Consider the following 16840-nt stretch of genomic DNA (forward strand, 5'->3'; position numbering starts at 1 on the left):
TGGCCTTTGTTGGTATTTCCTGCGTGCAGGTTTGATTTGGATAGTAAGAAAAACAGGAAACTCTGCCCAAATTTTTCTAAAATATTTAGATTATCACCTTACCGGTTTGTGTAATATATGAGGTTCTGTGTGTTAGTTACGTACGAGTGCCCAGCTCGGGCACTAGTCCGGCCTACGGGGTTGGGTCGTGACAAAAGTGGTATCGAGCGGTTTGTCCTCGGAATGTCTACGGGCCGTGTCTAGTAGAGTCTTGTTTATCGGTGTGTTGTGCACCACATCTATAAACGAGAAGCTACGGGACATTTAGGATGTTACCTTTCTTTGATATCTAAGATCGTGCGATAGAGCCCGACCATAGGAAATGAAATTCCTTTTACTAACCCTTGATTTCAGTGAAGAACGGCATCGACGAAGAAAGTGATCGATAATATTGGAAGCTACACGGTTCTGTAAGCAAGGGTATAAAAGATGTATGTCGGGTAAGGTATTTGAAGTACGATTGAAATATAAAGTTGAAGATTGAAACGGAAAGTAAACGGAAAGTGTAACGAGTGCCCGAGTTGGACATGTGAGGTAAGTCTCGACATCTTTATACTTTTACTTGAAATTGTTGCCCCTGTGTGGCTATGATACGATATGATATATATATACGTATATATGTTGGCCCGTGAGGCATTGTCGCCCAAATTTTCCGAAATATAAAAGGAGAATGGGATATAAGTTCTTAATATGTCTTAAAAGTCGATACCGATAGGGTAAATTATTACGTTGGATTGAAGCTTAAGAGATATCCTCCATGTCATTCGTATCATCCTTATTGGGAAATTTTATTTCGAGAAAGCATATACGAGTGGCGACTTCGCAATTGGTATACGTTCCAACCACATTTTGCTTTAGAAAAAGCCTATGTTGAAGGGCAAAAATGTCCGGCGATTAAGTTTCACCTTATTGGAAGGATACAAAGCGTGTGACAAGCGGTTGGGAATTTAAATGATTCGCTCATGACTCAAAAAAAATATGGGGATAACTATGTGAATTAAGTACTAAGAAGTTACGTAGTGCTTGTCGGACTCTAGCTTTCCTGCTGGTGGTTAGAAAATACCTTATAGTAACATTTTATCGGTTCTCATCGACTAATTGGAGATGGAATTTGTGGAAAAAAAAAAACTTAAACTTGTGGTTTTTAGGATCATATATTTCATGTGTTGTTGGTGAAGTACTAAAGATGATCTAGGAAAAGATGAGCAACAAGACCAATAACAAATATCGAAATACGGTGTGATAAGAATAAAAAAAAAAGAAGAGATAAACGAACATGATTCGAAAACGAGAGAAAGGGGTTATGTAGGAATAGTGTTTTCCAAGGATACGGAGTAGCATGAGCTTCCTCGTGCACAATGTGAAAGATGGACATAGATCGGAGAGACGAAGGAAATACTAAAGGAAGTACCCAAGACGGACGTAATTAATTGAGTATGAATATAGAATAAAAAGGGGAAACATATAGTATGGACTTAAAGATGTAGTACGACGAAACGATAATAAGACAAGACCACTATTAAGACAAATTTGATATGATTTTGGATAAGTTAGAAGTTAGCATTTGATATACAACAAGAGAGAAAGAGTATGAGGCATAAAAGAGTACTGCGTATATGCGACTTCACCTCAGGAATAGTGAAATCTTTAAAGGACAAGGATTGTGGATTTGCGAAACCGATGCATTGTGAATTTATTAGAAGGATGATATTCGTTGGGATAAAGATAGTATTATAAGAAAGCTTGGGACACTTATAATTAGAATATAAGTGCTACCTAACGGAGAATTTGAAACGACTATAAGCACTAGCTAATTGGACCGGAATAAAGGGAATGTGGCTTCGGATAAATTGCTACATTAATTGCATTACTCGAGTACCAACCATCAGATAAGATTTTGTACAATAGATTGAGTGTTCTCATCGCCTCGGGATTTGGTTAAGGTTTCGCAGGTGGAGAATCGAAGTTATAAACGATAAAGAAAAGGCCTGGACATGGTGTAAGCATAACCCCAAAGGGGGGAAGCGGGTGAAAGCAAAGTTACAAATGGAAACAATTGACGCTATAATATATCCAATATGGATACTTAAATAGAGATCCCAAGCCGAAATAAGTTGGTAAGATCTAAAGCCGGCGATAAATGCCAAGATGGTATTTGAGAGTCGAGGATTATTGGTAAAGACCTTGGAAGATATGACATCAGAAGGTGGATGCTTATAAAAAGGAAGAATACGACAAGAGAATGGTAACGAGTAACTTAAAGGATATTATAAGGGATAGCAAGGCGATCTTTTGGATTAGAAGTTAAGACGTTGGCAATAGAGTTATTGGCCAATGATATTGTGATATACAAGTAGCAAAGGAGAGAGGATAGAGGATCTCCTATAGTAGAATATGAAAAATAAAATAATGGTAAGTAAAGTGGAAGATATATGGAGACTTCTGAGAGGGAACACAGTGATTATGACCCATACTTAAGGGAAGGAAATAAACTAGCTGATTATCTAGCTAATTTGGCACTTGATGAAGGAACAATATCAGCTAGTAACTTTCAGGAACTCACTTCACAAGGTAGAAGGATAGTGAATAGTGACAAGTTGGTGGAACCATACTTGAGAATTAGGCCATGCAGAATATGAGAAGTAAAGGAGGGGAAGGTGGAAAAGGAGATCCTCATGTTAAAATCCTTCGGGAGGAGAACAAGGAGGATTTGTTTTTAACTAACAGTTTGGTCAATTTTGCAGGTACACACAACAATACAAGAATGGAATGCACACAAACAATGTGTGAAACAAGAATACCAGATCAAAATAGCAAGAAGAAGGGACAACAAAATTAGTACACAACGTATTTACAAGCACAACAGAACAAGATATATGTTTTTTTACATTATTTTGAATCAATTGAGGATTGGACTTTGTGTGGTATTAGTGTCACTGCATACTCAATCTATTGTCCAATTTTCAATCGAAATCAAAGTAATTCCAAAACGTCGAGATTCAAACATGGGGTGTACTAGATTTGCCGAAAATTCATGAGCAAATATAAGAAATTCGCACCAGCAAGCAACAAAATACAATAGAGTGCCCTAATCAGGTTGAAAAGAACAGATACAATTACAACATCTGAGAAGGAAAGCAGGACTTACCGATTTGCAAGCTTTACAGATGAGATCTGCAAACACATGATGCAAGTGGGGGGTCTGATTTCTTACACCATGCAGCTCAAGATAAAAAAAAAAAACACATGTAAAAGAGGAGGAGCATATCAGTGTTGTATGTCATAAACAGAGATTGGGACACAATCATATACAACAACAAAAGCAAAAGCATCAGGGAGTGGAGTACTTACCAACCTCAGGAGAATCAACGGAATACAGCATGAAGAACAAAAATGAAGCTATTTCTTATAATGTTACTGAAGAAACACAACAACATAAACAAGGAGAAGTGGAGATATTTGGACTTACGGACATGGAGGCGCAATAATAGGACCTGCTAGAGAGGGTTTCCAAAAAGAGGAATTGTTGTCTTTATTTGATATTTTTGTTTTGTTTGTGTTAAACCCGATCTGGACCATTTGGCTCTAGATTGGGGTGGACAAATAAATAAATAAATAAATAAATAAAGGCCCAATGGGCGACCTTATTAAAAAAAATGTATATGGTTGAACCAAGGTATATAGTTAAACAACACTAGAATTTGGAAATAATGGGAAAACATCCTTTGACAAAGAAGTCTAGGATATGATCACGTGATATATTTTTAAACTATACAGTTAGATTTTTCTATAATGACCATCCTATATAAAAACATTTCACTATAAAAGTCAAGGCTTTTTCAGAACCGATTTTTCTTGTTTTACCTTTCTATAACATATTTTTTTTTACGATACAATAACAATGATTTTATAATAATACTCTCTTTGTCAAATTACTCATCTATAACAATTATTTTTACAAAAACAGAATCTCTAAGATTATGAATAATAGGTCTTAGATTTTGACTTAATATTTAGAGATTTTAATTCGCTATAAAGAGATTGGAATCTATGAGAGAAGATACAATTATAGATTTCTTTTATCAATCTTGAAAGAATTTAATTTTCATGTATCTTTAAAATGTGTGCCTTATAGTTTAAACATTTGTACAATATTTTGTTATGAAGTTATTAATAATGTATTAGCTTTCTGTTTTCACTTAGTGAAATATGCATATATGTTGAGATTTTAATATACAAAGTTTCTTATCTTCTTTAACATTAAGAATTATAAAAAGCTGATCTTTTGAATAATTTTTAGCTGTAACAATCAAATCATATTTAAATGTTAAATGTTGTTATTGTCACGACCCAACTCGTAGATCGCGCGGGCACCCACACTATCCTCCCTAGCGGGCGAACTCTTCCCTTACTCTACCCCGATTTGAATAAATCAAGCGGAAATTAAACACAAATACGTAATCAGTTTTAATATATCAGTACTAAATAGTGTTCGGAAATACATGACGTATACACCAAGGATCTGGTACGGATCATAGTACAAGAGCCACTAACATAAATACAAGTCTGATAGAATACTAAAGTCTCAATACTAAGAAATACTGTCTCAAGAGTGCAAAAGAAAGACAAGCATGTAAGGAGGAGTCGCCAGGTTGCGGATCCATCTAGTAGGTCACCCTGGAAACTTTGGTAGGTAAGCCTCGGAATCACTTGCTAGGCTGAGAGGTAGAACCATCGACGAACTTTGGACTCTAGGAAAAAGTGTAGCAAGACTAGTATTAGTACAACACTAGTACTGGTAAGCATCATAGGTCAACAACAATTAGTTTACATATATAAAAGAAAGAAACTAACAGGTAGGCAGATAAGCAATCAAGTACACCTAATGAACAGTCTCAAATATAAGACTAGTCAATGTATAAGATCAGTCAATGTAAATGACTGAATGTATATACAATACACTGGATAACTTTCAGTACCATACACACATGCTAAGGGCAATGCCTCAGAGTCATGATCCATAGGAACCCGCGAAGTCCATGTACCCCTCGTCCCGACAAAAGACCTTATGCAATGAGCACTCTCTCGCTCCGGTAAATGACCTCAGATCAGGAGCACACATTTTGTTCCTAAGAACAACCTCGGATTACAGACTCTCATCTCTCTTTTATGCTCGCCGGCAAAGACCTCGGAGGCTACACTCTCTCATTTATCATCATTTCAAATCACAATTCAAGTCATGTCATCATATGAAATAAGAATGTATGCCATGCATGATATCAACATCAACAACAATCATGCAAAAATCTCATTCGTTACTTGTCATGAAAAACACAACACAATTTCAAGCCATTTTCAATATGCTTCGTTTTTGGGGTGCTAAGTGAGATGTTGAGAGAGAGATGGATATAAACACTGATCACAAATATAGCAAATATAACGACAAGCCCACATAATAGTTGACGGAACCAACCTAATTGGATTCACCTATACGCCATGCCCGGAGGCCTATCATGCATTCCCCGTCAATAACTAACTTCTACATATACTTCACTAATTGAAGTCTAACCACAAGGTAAGCCGTAACCTACCTCAGTGCCGAGCTGGTGCCACAAACTATCTAACTCGAGTTTCTCTTTATGAATTGCCTCTGAACAATCAAAGTCTATCAAATTGTTATTCTACATTAGAATTTGAGACTAATGAAACCCATATTTCCGTAACATTATCCGAGTCGAAAAAAACCTTTAAAATGGAAACCTGGGCCCACAAGGGCAAAAACGGAAATTTTAAGTTAGAAAAGGTTAAGCTAAAGCTTAAGAAGTCCAAATACATACTAATTATCATCACAAACTAGTCCCGTTTTAGCATTAATTTCATCATCAATTGAAAATTCCAAATTTCGATAAAACCCCCCAACTTCCATAATCTAGATTCTTGAGATAAAGGAAGAAACAAGCTTAGGAACTAATTACCCATTGATTAGATGATTAGAACTCAAGAACTTTCCCAACAAAACTCATTTGGATTGAATAAAATTCATAAAAACATCTTATGGTTTATGACCCAATTTCCCCAACTAGTTCATGAAAAAAATTACCATAGATTCCTTACTTAACCATAATTAAATTACAAAGAGAGAGTAGGGAACTTACCCAGAGAATATTCACCCCAAAGCTCCACAAATTGCCCCAAAGTCTCCTCGAGGTTTCAATTTGGTGAATGAAAAGAAATGGTTTGAGTTCGGGATTTTAAGGATCTGGAAACATCAATTTTCACATCTGCGAAACCCGTGCCCGCAGACATGACGTCGCATCTGCAGAGAAACATCCACAGATGCGAATTCATTAAACAACTAGCATTTCGCAGATGCCGGTCAACTTCCGCATTTACGCCCACACATGTGGAAAAGACCTCACAGGTACGGAACTGCTCGACAAGGACAACCCTTGCATCTAGGGACCAAGCCTCATAGAGACGGGTCTGAAGATGTGACCGAACCACCGCAGAAGTGGCACACCAGAAACCAAAAAATCTTATTTTTCACCAAGTTCAACCCAAAACATGGTATTCATCCAAGACCTCCCGGATATAAACCAAACATGCATACCAATGTAAAAACACGCTACGAACTCATCTGTGTCCTTAGAATTCTCAACAAAGGTCATCTTGACCCGGTTAACCCCCAAAAATCAAAAAAATAAGTTTCCAACCAAGGGACCAAAACGCTCCCGAGTGCCTCGAAAACCAAACTAATAACCCCATTAAGTTATATTTGACTCTCCAGACCTTACAGAATCGATGATATTCTCAAAAAGGTTCATTTACCCAAAATTCTACTATTGGCCAACTATTTTTCACTTTGAGCCTCTAATTTTCCTCAAAACCAAACCCGATCACCTAGGGAACCGTATTGCCCATCCCCACGAGTCAAACACGCTCTATGGAGTTAGAGGAAAGGGTCAATAGGGGAAAAAGAGTCAAAATGTCTAAATGACCAAACAGATCATTATATTAGATACCAATTAAACAACCGTTCGTCCTCGAATAAAGAAAAAGTGAAACGAAGGAAAGTTACCTGAATCGGTAAAGAGCTGGGGATATCTCGTGTGCATATTGGCCTTGGTCTCCCATGTAGCCTACTCAACTGGGCGGTGCTTCCATTACACCTTAACTGAAGCTATCTCTTTTGATCTCAACTTCCTTACTTGCCTATCTAAGGTTCCGGGTCTTCCTCAAATGACATATTCTGATCAAACAATACCAAGTCCCAATGGATGATATAATAGGCATCTGAATGGTATTTCTTCAACATGGAACACACCGTGAACGCTTGACAAACATGGTGAAAAATCTAACTCATAAGCTACCTCACCAATAAGACGAAGAATCTCAAAAGGGCTAATAAACCTCGGGATCAACTTTCCCTTCTTCCTAAATTGTATCACACCCTCCATAGGTGAAACCTTCAAAAGAACCTGATCACCAACCATGAACTCCAAATTCTGAACCTTCGGATCCGCATACTCTTTTGCCTACTCTGAGCCGCAAGAAGCTTTTCTTGAATCAACTTCATCTTATCCAAGGACTCTCTCAACAAATAAGTACCCCAAGATCTCATGTCACGACCCGACTACGGGGCCATGACGGGTACCCAGAGCTGACTACCGAGCACCTCACATTAGGCTAATCTTCATACTCAACCTGAACATATATAATCTCCAAGGCAACACAAGTCTATATACATAAGCCCTCACGGCTGCAAAATGATATACGAGAGTACAATGTGCTAATCATGGGACATCGACTACCCACACGTATGTATCTACGAGCCTCTACCAGAGTGCTAGACATAAGGAGGGGACAGGACCCTGTCATGCCCAAAACATATGTACACAAAATAATGTATATCAATAGCACCTCCGAAATAATGGAGTGCTCCTGTGTGTCTGTTGATCAAAACCTATGAATCTGGGTCACCTCTCTGTCTACCTGTGGGTATGAACACAACGTCCAAAAAGAAAGGACGTCAGTACGAATATTGTACTGAGTATGTAAGGCATGAATAATAATAGCATAATAAATAAACAATGGAACATGAATTGAAGATATAACCTGCTTAACCTTTAAAGGAAAACACATGTATGCATATCATATATACCATCATCGTTAACCTGCGTCCGGGTAACCATCATATCGCCATCCACTAGTGGTGTCATGTCCGGCCCTCTAGGCACGGTGTAATCATAAGCACCCCCCTTAGCAGTGACATGTCTGGCCATCTAAGCACGGTAGAATCATATGCAGCCCGCCTTTGCGATGACATATCCGGCCATATAGGCACGGTGGAATCTCATCATCATACACATCTCATAAAGTATGCATAAGAAATCAATTACATACTACAACTCTATCAGGGTGACGTAAGGTCGAGAACTCCCGATTTACATTCTGGAGTAATCATAATCATCATACCTCACCTTGAAGGAATTAACATTATAAGGTGGGTTTAGCAACAATGAATATATCAAGAAATCGTATAGGGATCATTAGCTTCATGGAATTGTCATATCATAAGCTTTTGGATCTCTAGGCTTAGACTCATCATTATCGTTATCATACTCATGACATATCTCTTATCTTTATCTCATAGGAAGCTCTTTATAAACATCAACTCCTAGTTTCCGGAATGTAAGAAGGTCATGGAACAATAAAGGTAGTCATGTCATAGGAGTCATGCCTTAGGAAAGAAGGGACTAGCCTTACATACCTTTACGTTTCGCTAACTTTATCACTTGATCGCTTCCCTCTAATGTTGACATTTCTACCTTCAAGAGAGTTCGTACTAAAATTAGATAATCGAAGACATACTTAGGCTTAAGCTAAAGCTAACAAAAACTGGGTAACATCTCCTTTATTTTGATGACTTCCTCCACATAATAAACAACCCCTATAATATCTCAATCAATAACTTCATCAAGCTAGACATTAGTAAATTCTCAACATTCCCTATCAAACTCCTTCATAATCCTAACTATGGCACCATACCGTATCCAACCTCACACAATTCCCCTTCAACATATTTATTACTATTCATAACAAGATTATACTTATTACATATCAAGAGCTATGATTCAAGAATATTATTATTTTCATAATTGCACCCCATATTCTACCCCCTTCCATAATCCAAATCTTTCGACCTCTCAATACTTTTAATAACATGAAATAAACATAAAGCTCACCTTAATCACTTGGGAATAGGCCTTGAGTCACTCTACTCCATCAGAATGAAATCCTTCACTTGCATGCCAAAGAAATTCTTACTCTTCACATACCTTAATAGGCTTCCTAGTACATGAATCTCTTAGTCTTTGCTTTTGATCTTGGTTTCTTGGTATAGATTTTAGGGTTTTAGAGGATTCTAGAGAAACATAGGATCTGTTTTTGGAAGAAATAATGGATAAAACATGGGATCTTATATTTATAACCAGGGCTGGAAAGCTCGCATCCGCGGGTCGTCGATTTGCTCCGATTTGATTCGTTTCACTTCTAACTCCCTCGTAATGTCAAGAATGCATATTTATACTCCTGTACACTTACAAAGTAAAAATATCCCGTGTCCAAAGCTCTGGTACGGGTTACCGAACCGAAGGTACACACCACCAATAAGCCAAAATCTCCTTGCAATAAAACGGGAGGTGTAACATTCTTCCCCTCTTTAAAAACATTCGTCCTCGAATGTTAAGTTCTCGGGAATTCTACAGAAATTTTGCCAGAGTTTCCCCTGTAATATGGCGCTACCATCCTGTCACCACAGCCCATAATAACATGGCCTCACAGGGCCACAACACAATAGCAAGAAATTATGGCCATACACGACCAAAAGCATAAAAAGAAATCATATATACCTCATAATATTAATGTCTCATCTTGAATCTCTTCCGGGGGTTGAAATAAGTGTGGGTACTTGGATTTCATGTTTTCTTCTACTTCCCAAGTCATTTCCTCTCGATTATCGTTCCGCCACAAGACCTTAACTGAAGCCACCTTTTTATTTCTAAGTTTTCGTACTTGCCTATCTAGTATGGCAATGGGTACCTCCATATAAGTTAATCTTTTTGTCACTTCTACATCCTCTACCGGCACGATTCAAGTAGGATCTTCGATGCACTTACGGAGCATTGATACATGAAAAACTAGATGGACTGATTCAAGTTCTGAAGGTAAGTCCAATTCATAAGCTACTTGGACTTCCACCTTGCGGGACAATTTTATAAGGTCCAACGTATCGAGGACTTCTCCCTTCTTACCAAATCTCATCACGCCTTCATCGGTGATACCTTTAAGAATACCCAATCATTAACTTGGAACTCTAACTCTCGCCGACGGTTGTCCGCATAAGATTTCTGACGACTTTGGGCTGTCACTAATCGATCTCGGATAACCTTGACCTTTTCCACGACTTGTTGAATCAACTCGTGGCCTATTAGCCGTACTTCTCCTACTTCAAACCACCTAATTGGGGACCCACACTTTCTTCCATATAGAGCTTTATACGTGGCCATCTCGAATACCGGGAATGATAGTTATTGTTGTATGCAAACTCAATAAGAGGTAAGTGGTCATCCCAACTACCACCGAAATCTAGCACACATGCCCGTAACATATCTTTCAGGGTCTGAATAGTACGTTCGTCTTGCCCATCAGTTTGTGGATGAAACGCTGTGCTAAGCCTTACCTGAGTACCCAAACCTTCTTGGAAAGACTTCCAAAACTTAGCTGTAAATTGTGCTCCTCTGTCAGTAATAATAGATATCGGGACACCATGAAGTCGCACAATCTCTTTGAGATATAACCTTGCATAATCTTTTGTTGAATATGTGGTTCTAACTGGGAGAAAATGAGCTGATTTCGTGAGTCTGTCCACGATCACCCATATGGAGTCATACTTTCTTCGGGAGCGAGGTAACCCTACGATGAAATTCATGTTAATCACTTCCCATTTCCAAGTTGGAATCTCCATAGCCTACAATAATGCTCCTGGTTTTTGATGTTCGATTTTCACTTGTTGGCAAGTTGGACATTGAGCTACAAATTCTGCTATGTCCTTCTTCATCCCATCCCACCAATACATTAGCTTGAGATCGTGATACATCTTTGTCGCCCCTGGGTGAATAGAATACCGAGAGTAATGAACTTCCTCTAGAATTCGACAACGTAGTCCCGCAACATTCGGAACACATAGCCTGTCTCGGTATCTGAGAACTCCATCTGTAGAAATTTCAAATGGCGACTTTTCCTGCTCATAAAAGGTATCTCTATAGTGGCTCAACTGGGGATCTTCATATTGGCGCTCTCTCACCTCCATATCTAAGGATGAAACAGTTGGGTTGTGAATACCAATTCTTGCATTGCCTGAATCAATTAGGCACACTCCAAGGCTGGCTAGTTGGTGAAGCTCACCGGTTAATTCTTTCTTCTCCGGAGAAACCTCACATAGACTTCCCATTGATTTGCGGCTAAGTGCATCAGCTACTACATTCCGCCTTTCTGGGGTGGTATAAGATACTTACATCATAGTTTTTCAATAATTCCAACCACCGTCTCTGCCGAAGATTTAACTCCTTCTGCTTGAAAATATATTGGAGACTCTTGTGGTTTTGATGTGGCGTGATTTCACGCCACAATCGATGCTTTTCGGCTATAAGTTTTACTTGTTTTTAAGCAATTCTATGTGATTTTACGTAGTTTTTATTGTGTTTCAGGTATTACGAGGTCCCGAGAGCCTATTTGTGGAAAACGAGTGAAAAAAGAGGAAAAAAAAAAGTTGAAGAGCGTTCGTCCCTTGGGCCGTCGACGCTGACTGGTTTCAGCAGTTTTCTGAACTGCTCTGATTCGATTCGTTTCACTTCTAACTCCCTCGTAATGTCAAAAATGCATACTTATACTCCTGTACACATACAAAGTAAATATATCCCATGTCCAAAGCTCTGGTGCGGGTTACCGAACCGAAGGTACACACCACCAATAAGCCAAAATCTCCTTGCAATAAAACGGGAGGTGTAACATCTCACCTCAAAGGCATCAAACCAACCAATAGGAGATTGGCACCTTCTACCATATAAAGCCTCAAACGAAGCCATGTCGATACTCGAGTGGTAACTGTTGTTATATGTAAACTCAGCCAAAGGTAAGAATTGGTCCCAATGACTACTAAAGTCGATCACACAAGCCCGCAACATATCCTCTAACGCCTGAATAGTCCTCTCGGATTGACCATTGGTCTGCGGGTGGAATGTGGTAAGATCTAACTAGGTCCCTAATTCCTTCTACAAAGTCCTCCAGAAATGGGACTTGAACTGAGTGCCTCCACCTGAAAAGATGGAAATGGGCACACCATGAAATCTAACGATCTCTCTAATGTAAATCCTGGCCAACTTTTTCGAGTTGTAAGTAGTCTGAAGTGGAATGAAGTGCGCGAACTTAGTCAACCTATTAATAATTACCCAAATAGCATCAAACTTGCCCAAAGTCTTCAATAGACCAACCATGAAATCCATGGTTATCTTCTCCCATTTCTACTCGGGAATAGGCATCCTCTGAGTCACACCACCCAGTCACTGGTGCTCGTACTTAACCTGCTGGTAGTTCAAACATTGGGATATGAGGTCTACTATGTCCCTGTTCATCCTATCCTACCACTAATATTATCTCACGTCACGATATATCTCTTTAGCTCCAGGATGAATAGAGTATCTGGAACTGTGAGCATTATTCAAGATCAACAAAATCAAATCACCAACTCTAGGAACGAAAATGTGACCCTTAATCCTCAAAAACCCCTCCTCATCAAGAAATACCCCCTTGGCTTCCCCACTTAGCACCTCATCCAAAATCTTACACAATTTCACATCCTCGAACTGCTGGGCCTTAATTTTCTCCAAAAGAGACGACTTCGCCTAAACACAAGCTAGAACCCTGCCCGGTTCTGAAATATCGAGTCTCACCATACTATTAGCCAAAATGTAAACCTCCATGGCTAAAGGATGGTCTCCCATAATCAAACACACCAAGCTAGCCATACTCACTACCTTTCGGCTCAACGCATTAGCTACCACATTAGCCTTTCCCGAATGATAAAGAATGATCATGTCGTAGTCCTTGAGCGACTCTATCCATCCACGCAGCCTCGAATTTAGATCCCTCTGTGTTACACCCCGTACTTTCGAATAAGCACTGGTTAAATTTGATGTAAGTATGTCGAGCTATGGCTACGTAAAACAACTTTGGATTGTGAGGAACGAAGCATTATTAAGTATATTGTTTAAGTAAAGGATGAATTATGATCTTGTAATTCGTAACCGGTAAGGAAAACCTTAGAACCAAAGGACATGACCATTATTAAGTATGATTAATGATAAATATCATGTATGGAGAGTTTCAGAAGATTTTGGGATCAAGCAAATCGAAGAAAATAAGTTTGACGAAAATTTGGAAAAAGTTGGTAGGATTTTGGACAGAATTTTGGGTCAACTTTGGAAGGGTATATATCCTATTATATTAGGAGTTTTAAGGTGTTTCAAAAGCCTAAAATGAAGTTCGTCAAATCTAGTTTCCAACGCAACAAACCGCTCATCGATATGACATCGGAGTAGAGAATTATGGACGTTACAAGTTAGGCTGATAGAGCAGAAATGCATGCTACAGTAACCAGGCTGCTACAGTACCGAACCGACTTTAGAGCCCTATAAAAGGGGTTTTACCCCTTATTTTTCATCCAAACCTCTCTAAAACATTCCCCAACCCTATAGAATATTTCCCCAACCTCCACCCATGAAATTTTACCTTAAATCAAGTGAAAACAACCCAATCTTCCATCAAGAAAGTTAGAGACTACAAGAGCAGCAAACCTATCGTGTTGTCTAGTGATTGAGGGTAAAGTGGAACTGATACAGCACGTGATTTTTGGGTTTTATGCACTGCTTCAGGTATGTGTAACACCCCTTTGGTCGTGTGTTAGCTTAAATTGATGTTGATAAAGTTGTTTGAGGCTAAACACCGCAAGACTACATCGAAATAAGTTAAGTTAAGCCACTATTTTGTAGGGGCTGTTTTGAATGTTTAAATATGACTTCTAATGGTTGTAAATTATGGATTATAACCTGAATATATTGTCCCTATGATTATTGGGAATATTCATGTGTTAGTTGGAAAAATGGAGAAGAAAGTATATGAAATCTACGGATAGAAAGTAAAGGATGAGACGTAGGATTATGGATTGTTTTGGAATACATTTAAGGATATTTTGAGCTAAATATGATATGGTAAATATATGCATATTGTTATGCAGGGTTCAGACTGAATTATGAGAGGAAAGTTGGTTTGGATGACATTTGTTATTCATTAAACGAGCTTGCCGCTCGATATGATTCTTAAAGTAATCAAAGAGGGTTACATTGGATTATATTGTAGTTATTGCTATTTGTCACGACCTAGCCCCGTAGGCCGTGACTAGTGCCCGAGCTGGGCACCCAAACACATTCACAGATCCGAATCACAAACAGATAGCTTATGCGTGTACAAATATCAGACGCTGTCTCAAATTATCTCAAACTCAAACATATATATACCAAAAGCCGGCAAGGCTATCAAATGGCGCATCGGCCCCAAAACATATACAAATGCAAGCCGATAAGGCTGCCACGGCGAATGGGATCGCCGTAACATATAACATACAAACACACACCGTATTGCATAGGCCTAACCACATATATGTCTACGTACCCCTAAACAGACAAATGAATCATATGACGGGACAGGGGCCCCGCCGTACCCCTCGAACAAACCAATACATATGCAAACGAACGGATATATACCAAGATGGGCTCCGAATAAGGAGCACTCCAAACAAGAAAGTGGTGTCCTAGATCGGCGGATCACCGAACCGCGCGTCAGGATTCTGCGGGCATGAAACGTAGCCTCGAAGAAAGGGGGTCAAGATGAATATGTACCGAGTATGCAAAGCAAGTGTAAAACGAAGTCGTAACCGAAGTAGAAGTGCAGAAAGTGAGCACATTAACTGTGGATACCGAAATGTATCCCGACATGCAAATCATACAACATGAGGTAATGTAAGACAAATGTAATAATCTGAATGCCAAAATACTTACCGTAACACATCATAACATCACAACTTATCATATGAACTGACATTAACCGAATGCCGAGGAACGTACGGCCCGATCCATAAATAATATAATAATGCCGAGAACGTAACTTCCGATCCATATATAATATAATGATGTCGAGGAACGTACGGCCCGATCCATATATAATATAATGTTGCCGAGGAACGTACGGCCCGATCCATATATAATATAATGATGCCGAGGAACGTACGGCCCGATCCATATATAATATAATGATCATAAACATCTCGCATCTGCCCCCTCTAGTGAGGGACTCGGTAAATCAAATCGTATCGTCATATTATCGCATATCATATCACATATCATATCGTATCATCAGATCATCACATATCATATCATATCACATACGGTCCGTAATGGACCGCATGACGTAACGTGGTCGCCACTCCATCCGGGCTCCACAACACATCATACTTCGAATATTGTATACCTCGAACACATCATACTCCGTATCACATCATATATCATATCACATCATGCTTCGGAAAACACATCATACTTCGGAATATAGCATAGTGCGCACGATAACATACCGGCTCGGGACTCGGCGAAATATATAATAACAGAAAGCACGAGCAGAATCGTAAGTAGTCATATGCATACAAAACACTTACAAAGACCCAATAGATAGTCGAACGAACTATTAGTTCAAACCGAAACAATAGTCAAATCGGAGTTTTCTTCCGAATATCACTCGGGAATATATCAGACCGAACTTCAGAAACCATAGTCACGTATCAAAATCACATGCATAAAAATCCTCATTTCAGACTCAACCGATACATAAGTAATCATACTCGGGGGTCGGAAAGTTAGTCATATTAAATTCTTTCAAAAATAGGTCGTTAGAACCAAACATAGAAAAGTCGCGAGACCCACGGACGAGCGTCAACCCAACCCGGGCCCGCCTATGAAATTTAAAGTCATTACTCGTCATGAAATCTTTTGCGAAGATATCAAAGCGATCCGAGCCCTTTCTTGAAAGTTACGGTCGTTCGTAGTTACGTAATCGTTTTAGGAGCAAAACTCTTTTGAAAACAAAACTTTTTATGCAACTTCTGAAATTTAGTCATACAAAAGACATAAAAACCATAATTCGACCACATTAAGAATACAAATATCAAGAAACAAATAAGAATCGTTTACGAGCTTACCAAAGCAATTCTGTTCTGTCTAGGAAAGTTACGGACATTTGTAGACATAAGATCCTTTCGGAACAAACCGTATACACAGCATTTCAAATCCAATCATATCAAAGACATACGGATCATAGCTTAATCATATTAAGGATGCCAACATCACAAAGCAAGTATGAATCATAAACATGTCTGGACTTTACGAATAGAATTACCCCAAGGCTCATAACATATCACAACTTACAAGGTCTAGGACATGCCAAAAGAAAAGAAGGATAAGCTCCACATACCTCGTCCGCTCTCCAAGTCAATCCAAACTCAAACCTCGGGCTCTCCAAAATCTACACAATATCATTAAATACCAACGTTACTATAGGCATTTAGGCATTTAATTCCAAACTAGCACTTAATTCTACAGAAATTTGGGCAAAAGACTTCCCCCGAATAGACCAA

The sequence above is a fragment of the Lycium ferocissimum genome, chromosome 12 (genome assembly GCF_029784015.1).
Source record: "Lycium ferocissimum isolate CSIRO_LF1 chromosome 12, AGI_CSIRO_Lferr_CH_V1, whole genome shotgun sequence".
Lineage (NCBI taxonomy): Eukaryota > Viridiplantae > Streptophyta > Magnoliopsida > Solanales > Solanaceae > Lycium > Lycium ferocissimum.